General features: G+C 37.3%; 1 protein-coding gene and 1 pseudogene across 1 annotated transcript in view; one reads left to right on the top strand and one right to left on the bottom strand.

Annotated features, from left to right (window-relative positions):
- The window catches only part of TRPM3 (transient receptor potential cation channel subfamily M member 3), a 466,869-nt gene that overhangs the window by 139,593 nt on the left and 310,876 nt on the right, over positions 1-16,400 (top strand).
- On the bottom strand, positions 679-15,696 carry LOC116663343 (annotated as a pseudogene).

The following is a 16,400-nucleotide window of genomic DNA, read 5'->3' as shown; positions in this document are numbered from 1 at the left end:
TGACAGAACTAAAGAACTAGAAGAGACTTTTACATTATAGTATAGGAAAGTCTGTTTCCTAAATGGAAAAAGTTCTGCTTCTTCTGCCTGATGACATTTATGTAGACACCACAGACCAGTTGAGGTTTGAGGAATTAGGAGGAAGGGGAAGCAGGGCAGCTGCTAGTTTTGAAGACTTTGGGCAAAGTATTTGATTTATTGTGAGATTTAGAGAAAACTGAGAGAAATGAGTCTTGATGAACTGTAAGCCTCTGCTAAATAATTTCAATACCCATTTCATTTAATATAATCCTTAAAAAATGAGGTTTGCAGATATGAAAACTAAGGATTTGCAAGAAATTACTCAAATACATTATTGTTCCCCAGCCACTGAGTGACAGAGCTAGAGTTTGCATTCAGTCCTTCTGATGCTGGAGGACTTTACATGTTAACAGTAATAACATGTTGGGCAGTGGGTAACACACACAGGCAAACCTTCAAGATCCTGTGCTCCCATCCAGACGACTGAAATAAAGCAAGTCACATGAATTTTTGGTTTCCCGGGGCACGTTAGAGTTATGTTTACACTACAGTGTATTATGTTTATTCTATTAAGTGTGCAATAATATGTCTAAAAAACAATGTGCATAGATTAATTTTAAAGTATTTTATTCCTAAAAATTACTAACCATCATCTGAGCCTTCAGCGAGTTGTAATCTTTTTGCTGGTGGGTCTTGCTTCAGTGTTGATGGCTGCTGACTGATCGGGGTGACGGTTGCTGTAGGCTGGGGTGGCTGTGGCAACAGAGAAGTTTGCCACATAGATTGGCTCTTCCTTTCACAAATGGTTTCTCTGGAGTATGCAGTGCTGTTTGATAGCATTTTACCCACAGCAGAACTTCTTTCAAAAATTGGTGTCAGTCCTCTCATACTCTACCACACCTTTATTAAATTTATGAAATATTCTAAGTAATTTGTTGTTACTTCAACAATATTCACAGCATCTTTACCAGGAGTAGGTTACATCTCAGGAACCACTCTTTCTTTGTACACCCATAGAAGTAACTCCTCATCCGTGAAAGTTTTATCACAGGATTGCAAAATTCAGTCATGGCTTCAGGCTCCACTTCTAGTTCTCTTGCTGTTTCCACCACATCGGTAGTTACTTTCTCCCCTCAAGTCCTCAAATCCTCAAAGTCACCCATGAGGATTGGAATCAACTTCTTCCAAATTCTTGCTGACGTTGATATTTTGACCTCTTTTTATGAGTCATAGATGCTCTTAATGGCATCTAGAATGTTGAATCCTTTTCAAAAGGTTTTGATCTACTTTGCTTGGATCCATCAGAAGAATAACTATCTATGGCAGTTTTTATAGCCTTACAACATGCAATTCTTAAAGAAAAAGACTTGATCCATTCCCAGAGGACTTCCAAGAGCTTCAAACTCACAATTTCGATCGCCCCGGTAGTTAAACTGAGGAAACAATCGGTCACTGCTCTTCAAGCAGTAAAGCCATATATTTTTTAACTTCCTCCAACTTTCTTTGTATACACTGTGGCTTTCTTTTACCCACCCAGATATATTAAACTTTTTGTATGACTGTGGCAATAAAGAAATAATTTCTTAAAAAAAAGACTTGAAAGTTGAAATGACCCTTGATCCATGGGCTGCAGAATGAATGTTGTCTTACCAAGCATGGAAACAACAGCAGTCTCATTGCACATCTCCATCAGAGCTCTTGGGTGACCAGGTGCATTGTTAGTGGGCAGCAGTATTTTGAGTGGAATCTGGTTTTTTGAGCAGTATGTCTCAACAGTGGGCTTAAAATATTCAGTAAACCATCTTGTTAACAGATGTGCGGTCATCCAGGCTTGCTCCATTTATAGAACACAGGCAGAGTAGATTTAGCATAGTTCTTAAGGGCCTGTAAGGATTTTCAGGAAGGTAAATGAGCATTGGCTTCAACTTAAAGGCTGCATTAGCCCCTAACAAGAGAGTCCGTCTGTTCTTTGAAGGTTTGAAGTCAGGCGTTGACTTCTCCTCTCTTGCTATGAAAATACTAGATGGCTTCTTCTTCCAATATAAGACTGTTTCATCTACACTGAAAATCTGTTGTTCAGTGTAGCCACCTTCATTAATGATCCCAGCTAGATCTCCTGGATAACTTACTGCAGCTTCTACACCATTACTTGCTGCTTCACTTTGTTCTTTGATGTTGTAGAGATGGTGTCCTCCTTAAACCAAATGAATCAGCCTCTGCTAGCTTCAAACTGTTCTGCAGTTTCCTCACCTCTCTCAGCCTTCATATAATTGAAGAGAGTTAGGGCCTTGCTCTGGATTAGGCTTTGGCTTTAGGGAATGTTGGCGTTAACCTGATCTTCTAGCTAGATCATTAAAACTTTATCCATATCAGCAATAAGGCTGTTTCGCTTTCTTACCATCTGTGTGTTCACTGGAGTAACACTTATAATTTCCTTCAAGAACTTTTCCTTTGCATTCACAACCTGGCTGTTTGGTGCAGGAGGCCAAGCTTTCAGCCTAATTCAGCTTTTGACATGCCTTTCTCACTAAGGTTAATCATACCTAGCTTTTGATTTAAAGTAAGAGATGTGTAACTCTTCCTTTCACTTGAACACTTAGAGGATGTTGTAGGGTTATTAACTGACCTAATTTCAGTATTGTTGTATCTCAGGAAACAGGGAGGCTGGAGGAGAAGGAGAGAGATGGCAGGGTGTCAAGGGAGGGAGGACAGCCAATTAGTAGAGTGGTCAGAACACACATTTATAGATTAAGTTTGCCATCACATGGGTGTGGTTCATGGTGCCCCAAAACAATTATAATAGTAGCATCAAGGTCACTGTTCACAGATCATTGTAACAAATGTAATGAAAAAGTTTGAAATATTGCAAGAATGACCAAAATGTGACACAGAGGTACAAGTAAACAAATGCCATTAGAAAATAGTGCAGGTGGACTTGCTCAACATCACATTGTCACAAGCCTTCAGTTTGTAAAACACACAGTATCTGTGAAGTGGAGTGTGCCTATAGTACAGGCTTCCTGAGTGCTTGTTCATCTAAACTTAACTAGTCAGGTGTTCTGCTCTCAAGGTGATTTTGTCATTGCAGTTATACACAAGTCTAGTTTAAAAATAAAACTTCAAAAGTTAGAAGCATATTTTAATGTAAGAAGAAAGCCAAATTTTCATTCACTTAGATATGATATACATGTAAATGAATACACATACATCCATATCTTTAGTCAACACTGTTCTCACAGATTTTCAGCATCTTTATCTTTGCATTAAGAGCTTGCTACAAATATTCCATTTGTCTTGCAGATTATATATGTTTTCTTATTTTTTTCTATTTAAAATTTACTATCTGTAGGTGGAAATGTTGAATTAATTAACAAAAATCAGTGCCATTTCTGAGATGAAAAATGTACATTTCTCTTAGTGGAATCTTGGCTATATTTATTCATATGAGTAAAGAAAATAATCCTGAAAGCTATCCAAATTTTACATTTATTTATATGTTAAATATATCTGTTACTCTCAACATTGTTCAGTTTTGTTTATCTTTATTCTGAAAAGCTTATCTTTGAGGAAGCAAACATGTGTGGCCCTCTAATTCGCAGCTGGGCACCCTTCAAGTAACATTGCCAAATAGTACAATCAGAATCCTGGGAGTTCCTCTGTTATGAAAACCCACTCAGTAGATATTCAACCACTGACTAATTGGCATTGGCCAGTGAAAGGCTGTCAGAGATAATGATATATTGTCACTCTCATTATTACTGTACTTTTCTAGTATACCAAATATGTTAGATGCCAAATAACAATCATGGAGCTGCCTCCCAATGATTTCGCAGTTACCCATTGAGCTTGTTTTATAAATTTGAAGAATGAAAGTTGAAGAATTGACAAGGACTATTCACAGAAAAGAAACATGGTAAACTCAGATGTCTTGGGGCTTATACTGTTGGAAATTTTCCCCAGTCGGGAGGGTTATGCGCAGAGAGTTGCCATCTTACTTAGGAAGCTAGGAGAATACTGTCAGACATTTTGGAAAAGCAGTAGTCAGAAATCTTGGATTCTGCTTCGAGCACATTCCCTGATTTTCTGTGTGACCTTAAATAAATTAGTTAACTTCTCTGGGTCCCAAATTTCCCACCTATAAAGTAGGAAGATAAAATGTCATTCCAATAGAGATATAAAAGTATTGTGAAAATCATATGAGCTAATATATGTAAACATAAATTAAAAAGTATTAAGAACAAGAGAGATGTTAACTGCTATTGGTACTATAATATGCAGCCATGTGTGATAGTGAAGATATCTAAAGACAGGAGCATGAAGTATAAATGTAAGTAAAGATAATTAGATGAGGTAAGGGAACTAAATAAAGCCAAAGAATAGTCCTCATTCTTCCTATAATCTTCTGCAACACAGAAACAGCCTCCAAAAAAAGACAACTCCCTAACTGTTTTTAAAAATTTTGATAGCTAAAGGCAGAGAGGCATTACATAGGGAAAAGAAGAATGTGATTGTCATTTGTTTTCAGTCACTCTACTTCCAACAAAGAAAGAATGTAATATAGGGAATTAGAAGCTGATACAACTATTGGAAGGGCTGCAGAAGCAAAGGTCAGAGGAGGAAATGCTGCTGATTTTCAGGAACTCTGAAAGTGAAGGAAACACAGAGATGCTGTTGCTGACGATCTTAACTACCTACAATTCCCAAGTGACTCACCAGTGCTCACCTAATAAGCCCCAGGCAAAATCTTCCGTAGGCATCTGTCAGTGTTCATCTGGCTGCTGCTGGAGAATGAAGGCTGCTCCTCCTCTGTGCTCCAGATTTCTTGCAAGGGATTCCCATTGGCATTATTCAAATTGGAACCTAGGGGGCAAAGGATCCCAGTGTGGGTCCCAGGCTTCTCCCCAAAGATGGAAGTGATGTTGAGTTGACAACACAAGCTGACACACTCCTGCTCTTCAGAACCATTACTTTAATAACACTTGCATGAAAAGACTAAAGTTATAAAGCAAAGATTTCAAATTTTAAATGAGAGTTATTTGAGGCTGAGAAACTAGACTGTATTTCTGTACTCTCATATGTTACACCATTTCCACAATTCAAAGATTCCAATGGTTTAGAGTTGCACTATTAACTTAATAAGAGATTCTCAAAAAATATGTATAACTGAATCACTTTGCTGTATACCTGAAACTAACACAACATTGTAAACTAACTATACTTCAATTTAAAAATAGGTTTTTAAATAAATAAATACATTTTTTAAAAGCAACATAAAAGATACACATTACAGTAAGACTTGCGCTCCCTCCAAATCACTGTTGTTCATAGTGTGAAGATTAGTCTTAGAGACAAGGAAATACGATGTTACTGCAATTTGAGGGTTTTTAGTGGGAGGAACTTAGAAATCCCTCATTCCTTTTCACACACTGCTACACACTTACATCTGATCCTTTTTAATAAAATTGGATTAAGATCAAGGCATTTTACTCTACCAGCCGGCAGACATGCTCAAGGATATTTTCTTGGTTGAGCTATAAGAGGGAATGTTTCACTGACTTGGGCAGAGAAGGAAGGGGTCGAAGGAGGGTCAGTCTCTCTGTACGTGGACTTCCTCATAGCTCGCTAGGGAGAAGGAGCTAGTTCTGTCTTTTCCTTTGGTTTTCTCCTGCTCCCTCTTGATTTTGTTCCCATGTGACCAGGGTGGAGATGGCTGACTTCCTCCTAGAAGAAGCCTGGTCTTCTCTCTGTATTTCTTTTTGACATACTATTTCAGGGATGTTCCCAATGCCCCAGCCTCAGAAGATTTACCACAGTTTCTCTGGATTAATCTGCTGTAGGCATTTCAGAAAATGTTTCCTCAGTCTTCTTCTTTGAACTCTTGGGCTGGTTCCGGTTGAGCGTGTCTGCAGTGGTATGGTGACATCTGAGATTTGGGCTCAGGCCCAAGGCCCCCTCAGTCTGCTCTGGCTCATGGTCTATTCAGTCTACCTTGTTTAGGCCATAGTGGTTCTGCATGGGGCCTCTCCCAGTTCACTGGAGAGTTCTGCATTGGAGTTTAGAGATTACATGTACATAAATTTCCTCTGGAACCTGGTGAGGAGTGATGGCCCATTTATGACGTAGATCCTCAGACCCTTAGCCAAACTCTGTAGTAATCTCACTTGATATTGAATAATGGCTATTTTATTGCCTAAAAGTAATTTTAAAAATTTTAGCATATCATCAGTGTTGAGACATTGGCATATGTTGCCTACTATCAAGAGTAGAAGTCCAAACACTTTTGCCCACTGCATCTTGGTATTGGAGTCGCCATGGAAAACACAGTGATGTCAAGCACTGGATAGAACAGAGTTTTACTCACATAGAGAAGAGACAGAGCAAGACCAGCTTCAGTAGTGGGCATCAGTTACCCAGGGTGCCTGCATGCACCCCAGTTGTGACACAGAGAAGAAGACCCCATCACCTCCCTGCAAGGGACAGATACAGCCGTGGGGTTGGCCAGGTGCCATGACACAAACACTCAAGCAGAACAAAGGAGTACACATTGAATCTGAAACAGAGAAAGATACTCCCACACAGGTTATAAGTCCAGCACAGACTTTGAGGACTTTTTACTTTTTCTGCTATAGAAGAAATTAGAAATGTTGTTATTTCTAATTTCTAATTGTTACAAAACACTGAATATGAGGACTTTTAATTTTTGGTAAGAGTGTTCTAGGCCCAAGGCCTATTCTTATGCAGCTAACAGGGGGTCGACAAACTGAATATATAAAACTGTTTTCTCAACAATCAACATTTAAAAAAAATATATTTCCTGGTCTCTGAAGAGAGTGTCTGTGTCCTTGTGATGAAACATTTAAAAATCTTTGACAATGTCACAGATTTTTCTGGAAATGGTGTTATGTCCATACTAACTGATTTTTTTTTTTTTTTGGAGACTGGAATAAGAATATTACCCGCAATAATCTTCTCCAAGACTGATTGGTGCACTCAGAACTAGGTTTCACTTTGAAAGAATGTTTATGGACACCATGCCCCAATCATAAATGCTAACATAACAGCCTTCTCATCAGAGCTAATCTGGTTAGGTGACGTTGGAAAGCAAAAGCACTGCAGAACAATTACATGAAACATTCTCAGGCAAACTCCCAACAATGGGAAAAGAAAAGAGAATACTGGGAGGGGGTGGGTATGCCACAGACTTTGTCTTTTATTTGTGCTGCAGAAGTTCTGTTGAGTAGCAATGAAGCATGAAGTATTTGGGGTCCCTTAGCTATGGACCCCTATTCAACTTTAGCCAATATACCTTTAACCTGAAAGAAGTACCTGGTTTTGAGGCTATTTCTGTTGTTTGGGTCAACAGAGAAACCATTTATTCAGCCCTTGGCATAGTTGCAGAAAACAAATGGTTTGAATGTTTTATCATTTCTTCGCTGAGTTTGATTCCATGTTGTCACTTCCGTGCTTAAAAATTCCTTCAGTGGCTCTCCCTTATTTTCTGGATAACATCCATTTTTTTTCACGTGGCTTTACCAGGCCTTTCAGTAACTGGTTCCTCCTTACCTATACAGACTTATCTTCCAATGACCTCCCACAGGCTACAGCTTCTCTACAGCCTCAGTAAACTATTGTCATTTCCCACAGTACCTACAATTGCACACTTGCTAACCCCTCTGTCTACTTCCATGTGTTCCCCCCTCCCCTCACTCCCTTAATCTTCAGATGAATTTCTGCTTAACCTTCAGGAGACTAGACTTTAAGCACCTCCAAAAATTGGCCATGTCTTACCCATCTCCCAATTCCTGGTGCTTATCAGAAAGCTGGTACGTCAGAGGTGCTCAAAAGCAATCAGTGTAGCTGAAATGAGTTTTATAATTGTACCATTTTCTGTATTATGTCAAGAGTCCTCTGTGTATGTAATGTGAACAATTATTAGAAATTGCTCATTTAATGTCTGTGACATCTCACTAGCAAGAATCTTTTTGGTCATTACCCAGAGTCTCTATTAAGAACTAGATTATGAATTCCACCTAGAACAATGTGTCCTAACACACCATTTAAGAATTCAACAAGTATTTGCAGTTGTAGGAGCAAGATCATCCATCATCTATGGGGTCAGGCTGTAAGATGAGCAATAAAACTCTGCTGCTAAAGAAAAATATACTTTCATTAGTGCCACATGTTCATCCAATATTAAGTTGTATTTGAAAGACTGTGAGCAAATCTTTTAAGGGAGCAATTTGGGCTCACTGACGGTTAGGAGAATGGTGCTTTTCTATTCAGGGCATTGCATTCGTTTTCTGGAGATAGAATCGAAGCCTCTAGGGTCATGAGTCCCAGGGAGCCTCCTGACCTTGAGCATTTTGATCTTCCCTAGAGAAGCCATTTTCAGCACAGAGTTAGCGTTGAGGTTTAGGGTAAAGCTTTGTTCTACTGATCAATAATTCTAGAAGGCTAAAATGCAGTGAAACAAGTTATAGCTTCTTTGAATGTTTATAAGTTGGCTTGATTGTTTCCATAGAATTCCATCCTCATTACTAAAACACTTGTCATGTTGAGTGGTATTAGGAAATGGAAAAGAACAAGCAGCCCTTCCAGAAGGGTTCCTTTAGCTCTGCAAAAATCTGATCTGCATTTCCCTGGAAGTTACTACAGACTCAACAACAGACTGAAATAGAAATATTACCAGTGAGCTTCACCACTCTTGGGTTGTGTAAGCAACGGTATTTACATTCTGTCCAATTTCTTAAATTCTAAAAGGATCATAATGGTATGATATGTCTGATTAATAATGTGTGTTTAGTGAGGAAGAACTAGCAGTGTATTAAAATTAAATAGGATATATTATACATTAAACGATTTCATTTACCTCTTAATGTTGTACCTATATTTTCCTTGATCTTTTACATGCATGAGGTACATTTTAACATTTATGCCAAACTCCTCTAATCCACAAGTTGATTATTTACAGGATAATAGAATGTTGGCAGTATAGTCCTTTTTTTTTTTTTTTTTTTTGATTACCTTGGTCATATGGTTTGCCAATTTAGAGTTACTTACATTGAATTGAAAATTACTCAAGAAGTTTATCATCATTATTTGTTGACATTCTATCTTTCCACCCATTCAAACATAATTATTTACTAAGCATCCTGAGATGCAATATCTAGTAATTGTTTCCCATAAGCTAAGTTGATTAAGTCAGAATGTGTTCCTATAAGAGATCAGGAGACCTTGAAGGCTGAATAATTGAAAAACAAATTAAATAAAACAGCAAGGTAGATATGCTATAAGAAAGAACTTCAGTGCAGTCTAGAGAGGCTGGGTAAGATTTAATAGGCCTTTTCAGATTCTTAATTTCAGTCAGTTCATGGGTCATGATGTTGGCTTTCTTCTCTTCTTGTTTTGGTTAATTCTTTGCCTCAGAACTTGTCTGTCCATTAACTGTGGAAGAACCCCCATTCTCAATGCCTCAACTCAGGGAATCTTGTTCCATGAAAGGGATACATTTCCCAAAGGAGTCCCATGTAATGCTAGGCGTTCTCAGTTCCATTTGTTCTCAATCAACTTATTTTTCCTTCTATGATACTGTCAGGAGCATACAGCTAATGTTACACAAATCCATGAAAATATTATAGAGGTTTACCCATCAATTTTTGATGGATCAAGTCAGAAGTGTTCTATAGCCATTGGAAAAAGAACACCATGAGTGTGCAACGGCTCTTTATTAAGAGCAAATTGAGATTTCCGTGAAAGGATTTTTGAGGCTACAAATCATGTTCTGGTATGAATTTAAGTGCATCTGTACTGTGGCATTATTTAAAAAGAAAGCCGTTTTTCTACTTAAATACTTTCTAAATTATTTAAATAAGGCAGCTTTAGAAGATTTTGATAGAAATTGCAATACTATATAGACTTTACCATCTGTTTTTAAGAGAAAGATCATGACTGCGCAGGGAGCCTTTCAAATCTTTTTTTTTTTTTTTCAAATCTTAGTAAACAAGGTATGAACAGCTCATCAGTCATGCCAAAGTGAATTGCATTAGCATTCTTCCAAACTGCCGTGCCAAATTAGCATTCAGGGAGCTTCCAAGTATCACATGGACTCTGTAACAGGAATCAGTTTTCTTCCCGTCCCCCCACCCCCATCCCCTCTGTAATAGGAAAAAAAAAAGCAGACCTCGCTTGGCCAGGCTTGACTCCTATGTCTTAGATGAAGGAGATGATTCCTAGCACTAGAAATCAAAGAATGTTGAATTTCTTCTGGAAACCTACATCATTTTTTTTAATAGCTTATGTGAACACACCTCTTATACCATCATCATACTGTACTTCCTTAAAGTCCCTCATTGGCTCCCCTTTCATTGTCTTTATTTTTTATTTTATTTTTTGTTGTTGTTGTTGAGTAAAGGTAGGTTTATTTGGAGAGATACATACTGCATAGAGTGTAGGCTGTTTCAGAAGGCAGGAGAAAGGCCACGTGGTGTTGGGGTTGGGTGCTCAGGTTAAAGTAAAAGTAGATATGTACCCATTGTCTTTAGGATCAAGTTCAAACTCCCTGGCGTGGTGGAGAAATCCTTCCAGGACGGCACCTCCCACCTCCAACCTCTGCAGTCTCACTTGTTCCCTCTCCCTGAAGCTGCAGCTAGATGGAAGTCCCTGTGGGTCCCCACACTCACCTTGCTGTCCAAACATGGCTACATCTGCTTAGAACACTGTGCCGCCCGCCCTAAACCACTCCATTTGTCCCTGCGTTCTTCCAGACACACCTGATGAGTCACCTCCTCCATGAAGCCTTTCAGACATTTTGGACCACTTTTGGCACCTGTAGAACTAAAGTTACTATGCCTATTTCTTTTCCATTTGTCTCAACTAGATTGTAAGCTATTTATAAGGAGAAATGTCATCATATTTATCACTATATCCCCAGTTTCCAGCAAAATGTTCAGCGTAGCACATGCGAAAAAGACTTCTTAAAAAATACGTTATGATAAAACTCCCCCCATCTAGTTAACCTATCCATCACCTCACATATTTATCTTTTATTAGTGAGAAAATTTAAGTTATTTCCTCTTAGCAAATTTCAGCCCCCAGGATTTATTTGTTTTATAACTGGAAGTTTGTACCTTTTGACCCCTTCACTCATTTCATCCACCTTCCACTCCCTCCTCGTGGCAACCACCGATCTGTTCTCTGTATCTATGAGCCTGGGTTTTTTTTTTGCTGTTGTTGCTTTACTTTTAAAAATTCCACATGTAAGTTAGATCACACATCACTGAAAGATTTTGAAAATACAAATATAAAAGTGTATTTTTATAAAATAGAATTTGTTTTATTAGTTTACTTGATTATAAAAGTAATACAGGCTAATTGTAGAAATGCAATACAAATAATACTGAAAATAAAAAAGAAAGTAAAGATTATCCAAACATAACCACCATTAATATTCTCTATTATGTTCCATCCTTTTTATGCAAAGATATTTTTAAAATATATATTAAATATGCTATTTGTATAGCTATGTAACCTACATTTTAAACTTCATGATGGGCAAATTTCTCAGTCAATAAATGTAGGTGATGATAATAGTCCTTAACATGCAAAAATACTTTTCTAAGTCTTTTACTTATGTATTAACTCATGTAAATTTTGAAACAGATCTATTTTAATTTTTTAATTGAAATATAGTCAGTTTTAGATGTATCAGTTTCTGGTGTACAGCATAATAGTTTAATCATACATATACATGCATATATTCATTTTTATATTCTTTTTCAGTATAAGTTACTACAAGATATTGAATATAGTTCCCTGTGTGATACAGTATGAACTTGTTGTTTATCTGTTTTATATATAGCAGTTAGTATCTGCAAATCTCGAACTCCCAATTTATCCCTTCCCACTCCCTTCCCCCTGGTAACCATAAGTTTGTTTTCTATGTCTATGAGTCTGTTTCTGTTTTGTAAATAAGTTCATTTGCCTTTTTTTTAGATTCCACATATAAGTGATATCATATAGTATTTTTCTTTCTCTTTCTGGCTTACTTCACTTAGAATAATGATCTCCAGGTCCACCCATGTTGCTGCAAATGGTGTTATTTTATTCTTTTTTATGGCTGAGTAGTTTTCCATTGTGTAAATGTACCACAGCTTCTTTATCCAGTCATCTATCAATGGACATTTAGGTTGTTTCCATGTCTTGGCTATTGTAAATAGTGCTACTATGAACATTGGGGTGCATGCATCTTTTCAAATTAAAGTTCCTTCTGGATATATGCCTAGGAGTGGGATTGCTAGATCATATGGTAACTCTATTTTTAGCCTTTTGAGGAATCTCCATACAAAACAACCCTGTTTTAGATTGTAATTATCTTCATTTTACAGATAACTAAAGTACAGAGAAGATATGTAATTTGCTCAAGGTCACACAGCTACTAAGTGGTCAAACCTCAGTTTGAGCCTGGACAGTTCTGTTCTCAATCTATGTTCAGAACCAAAGCATGAACCTTAATTTATTTAACAATTCCATTATTTTTAGACATGTAGGATATTTTTCCAGTTTTCAGTATGATAAATAGACCCATGATAAATAACTCCATGCAGTTATCTTTGTACAATTATCCAGTTATCACCTTATGATAAATTTCCATTTTTCAGCTTATTCTTTTCCCTTTGGACTCTGTGCTCCCACTAGATATGCTTCTTGTTGCTTCTACAAACTCAGAAAGCCCTTCCCTGACCACTCTAACTTAGTATTTAGTATTATTCATTATCATTGCATGCAGTGTATTTCCTTTAAAGCTCTAAAGTTCTGATAAAATACACATCTGATAATTTACATATTTGTTGCCACGTCCTTCACCTCCAGTGGTCTGTGAACTCCATGAACCCATAGTTCATGTCTATTTTATAGAACACTGTTTGCCCAGGGCTTAATTCCATGCTCAGTTTATAATTGGTATTTAAATACTAATTGAAAGAACAAATAAATTTCAGTATAATTGCTGATTCAGAGAAATGTCACAAGAATTTAAGCTAAGGCATTATCCTTTCTCTCTCTAGAAACACAATGTAGAGAAAAATTCCAGAATCAGCAAAACAGCAGGTCAGTCTGTAGTAAGGATATAATACGATCAAACTTTTGAAGCAAAAAAGTCAGCATCTTCCTGCATTAATTATCACCCTTGGCAACAGGGCAAATGGTTTAAGTAGTTCATGAAAATCTATGTCAAAAGTGGCTCCAGGTCCAATGTCATGTTGTGAACTCCCTGGAAACAGGGATTATTTTGGGGCTGGCCACTTACCATGAATAGTGGCCTGAATACCAACTGCTAGGAACAACAGAAATTCTCTTTGCTGCTTGTGAATTACTAATAGAGTAATGTTTGTTTAATAGTCTCTCAACTACCCATGCCATTTTGAAGACAGTCTCTCCAATTGTTAATACATCCTTTAACCTACAACCCAGCCCACTGGTCATAGCTTCAATTCTTTATACATATACCCAAACCAGAAAGCATGTTACAAAAACTTGTTTCAGTTATCAAAAGTCTCTTTGTTTTTCAAGCTAAGAATTTGTTAGAGGGAAAAAAAGACAAGAAGTGGTCAGAACAGGTCTGAATGCATATAGTTGGAACTATTAAAGTATATTTTGTCTTCAGCAATGTTCAGATTGGCATGGATGATTCAAAATGTATCTCTCTACTCTTTGCCCAGCTGAAAAAAAAAAAAGATTTAAAGTAATTTATATTTCAGGAGGATTCTAGAGGAAGAAGTTTCTTTCAAATTCAAGAGGAAAAAAAGTATGTTATTTGAACATAAGCCAAGAATATACATTTATTACCTGAAACTCTTTTATGAGAATGAAGAACAGTTTAGTGTTCTACTTGAAGGCAAAAAAAAGGGCTTTTGAGGGTGAGAATAAATATGTAGGAGCTCTATCCTGGGTGATATTAATGCTGTTGTTTGTAAAATCAAGTTCTCTAACGGAATCCAGTGGTATTCCTGTGCGCTCTCATAAATATAAAGAAAAACAGGAACAAATTAAGTGTTATACAAGAGATATATCTTTTAAGAGTAGCTTTTCCCTATTTAGTTTCCCTGCAAAAGGCTTTAGAAGAAGTGCAAGAAATTTACGTGTACCTGTGTGTGTTAACAGTGAAAGTAAAACAAAATCCCAAGCTATAGTTGTGCATTCTTCTGTGAAATACTCACAGACACTCTGTACTGTCATTATTCTCACACATACACGAACCTTCTTCCCCCCACACACACCTGGCTCAGTTTCAGATACAAATGTCATGAAAGCACCTTGCAATCGCTAAAAACGGTGTCATGGAGCCTCCAAAAGTAGGTCAGCTTTCCTTATTGTCTTCCCTTCCTCCTCCTCTGAGCGCTGAGCTGGCCTGCAGAGCCAAGATAATTTTTAAATTCCACTCTGAATGACAATAAAAGAAGGTGCAAAAATGTCTTTTATGAAAGACCTCCTTTCTCCCCTCCATTACGAGAGGATAAATTCTCTAAATTACAAAAGAAAAAAAAATGAATACAAAATAAAAATAGTAAATGCCCTTGGTTTCTAAATTAGGACTTATCATTCTCTGAAAAGCTCTGGAAGGAGGCAGTTACTTAAAACAAAACCCAAAAAAGATGAGGAGAGAGAGCACAGACTTTTGACCTTAGAAAAACCTAAGTTTAAATTGTGGTGGTACTTTACAGAAGATATGCAGATACTCAGTAAATAAGTTCAAGGAAATGCAAACTAAAACCCTCCAGAGTCATTTCAATGAAAAAGGCAAAAAAGTAGAATCCCCATATTCTACTGATGGGAGTATTTATTATACAACTGCCTTCTGCTTTACACTATATTCTAAACTATATTTATACCTTATGAGGCAGAAATTCCATTTGTAGGCATATACCAAACAAAAGTGTGTACACATGTTGGCCAAAAAGCACTACTGGAAACTTGATAGCAGTATTATGAGTAATGGCTTAAATCTAGGAACTACTCAAATGTGGATCAACAGTAGATTGGATATATTTATTGTGGTACTTTTACATATGAAATATCATACAACCATGAGAATAAAGGAGTTTTCTCTATGTACAATAGCATGAATGAATCTCACAAAGTTTAGTGGAAGAAGCCAGATACAAAAGGTTATACGTTGTATGATTCTTTTTATATAAATTACAAAAACAAGAAAGACTCTTCTATGTGTTAGAAGATAATTGGTTATGAGGGGTGTGAGGATGTAAGTAACTTGCCTGAGGTCCCATGGCTGGTACGTGTTGGAGCTGGGCTTCTAACTCTGCCTGCATCTCTACAAATCAGTGTTCTTGCCACTATACTGTGTTGCTTCCCTCAAAACTAACATCTTTGAGCTATCATTTTCCCTTTTATGATATCAAGATAAGAATACCATCAAGAGTTGTCCTAAGGATTAAATGATAAAATACAATCATCCCTCTGTATCTATGGTCCACTAGTTCCAGAACTCCCTGCAGATACCAAAGTCCATGGGTACTCAAGTCCCTTACAGTTGACCTCCGCATCCATGGATTCAACCGGTGGAAGATCAAATCCGTGATTGATTGAATCCATGGACATGGAGGGCCAACTGTGTATGATGGTTGTCTGGCTCGAGAGGTGTTTAACATTGACTACAAGCATGACGGCTCCACCTTTTTGACAGGAGTTGACCCAAGGTCTTCCTAGTGCAGGGGCAACAAAGTTTATTATTCACATACTTCTCTCTCCCCTTTCTGGTCCCACCCGGCACGTGTCTTCCACATCCTGCTCCGTTTCTATCCTCCTCTGTACCTCTAGCCATTTCTTACTAACTAGGGGTGCCCTGCCTGAATAGTACAGAACCTTCCTCAATTTTCAGTTTAATTCAAAATTAATTTGTTTTATGTTTTAGAGTTGCTGATGGTTGCTAAGTGACAAAACTTTAGTTAATCTTATTCCACCAAAGTAAGCAATTTACATTTTAACAATAGTCAGCCAAAAGCCAGATAAAGGAATCTAATATTGGAAATTTCTAGCTGGGAGCTATTTGGGGAAACATTTGGGGTTGGATAGTATTTTGTAGTAATAAGAATACCATTTCTTAGCTTTTTACATTATCCACATTAATTTACGTGGACATGATTTCATTGAATCATCCTAGCAGTCTAGCAGGGTAGGTAGGATTTTGCTCATTGAAGAAAGAGAAAGCTGATGTTTAATGGATTTAAATTCATTTATTTGACAAATATATAATAGAGTAACTACCCTGTACCAAATATTGTTCTAGGTCCACAAGAGCTTACGCTCCTGAGAGAGGAGAGTGACCACACTCAAACAGCACACAAGTATAGAAAGGTAATTTCAAT

Source organism: Camelus ferus, chromosome 4 (genome assembly GCF_009834535.1).
Source record: "Camelus ferus isolate YT-003-E chromosome 4, BCGSAC_Cfer_1.0, whole genome shotgun sequence".
Lineage (NCBI taxonomy): Eukaryota > Metazoa > Chordata > Mammalia > Artiodactyla > Camelidae > Camelus > Camelus ferus.
Note: the sequence above shows the minus strand (reverse complement) of the source record. Positions and strands in the feature narration are given on the sequence as shown.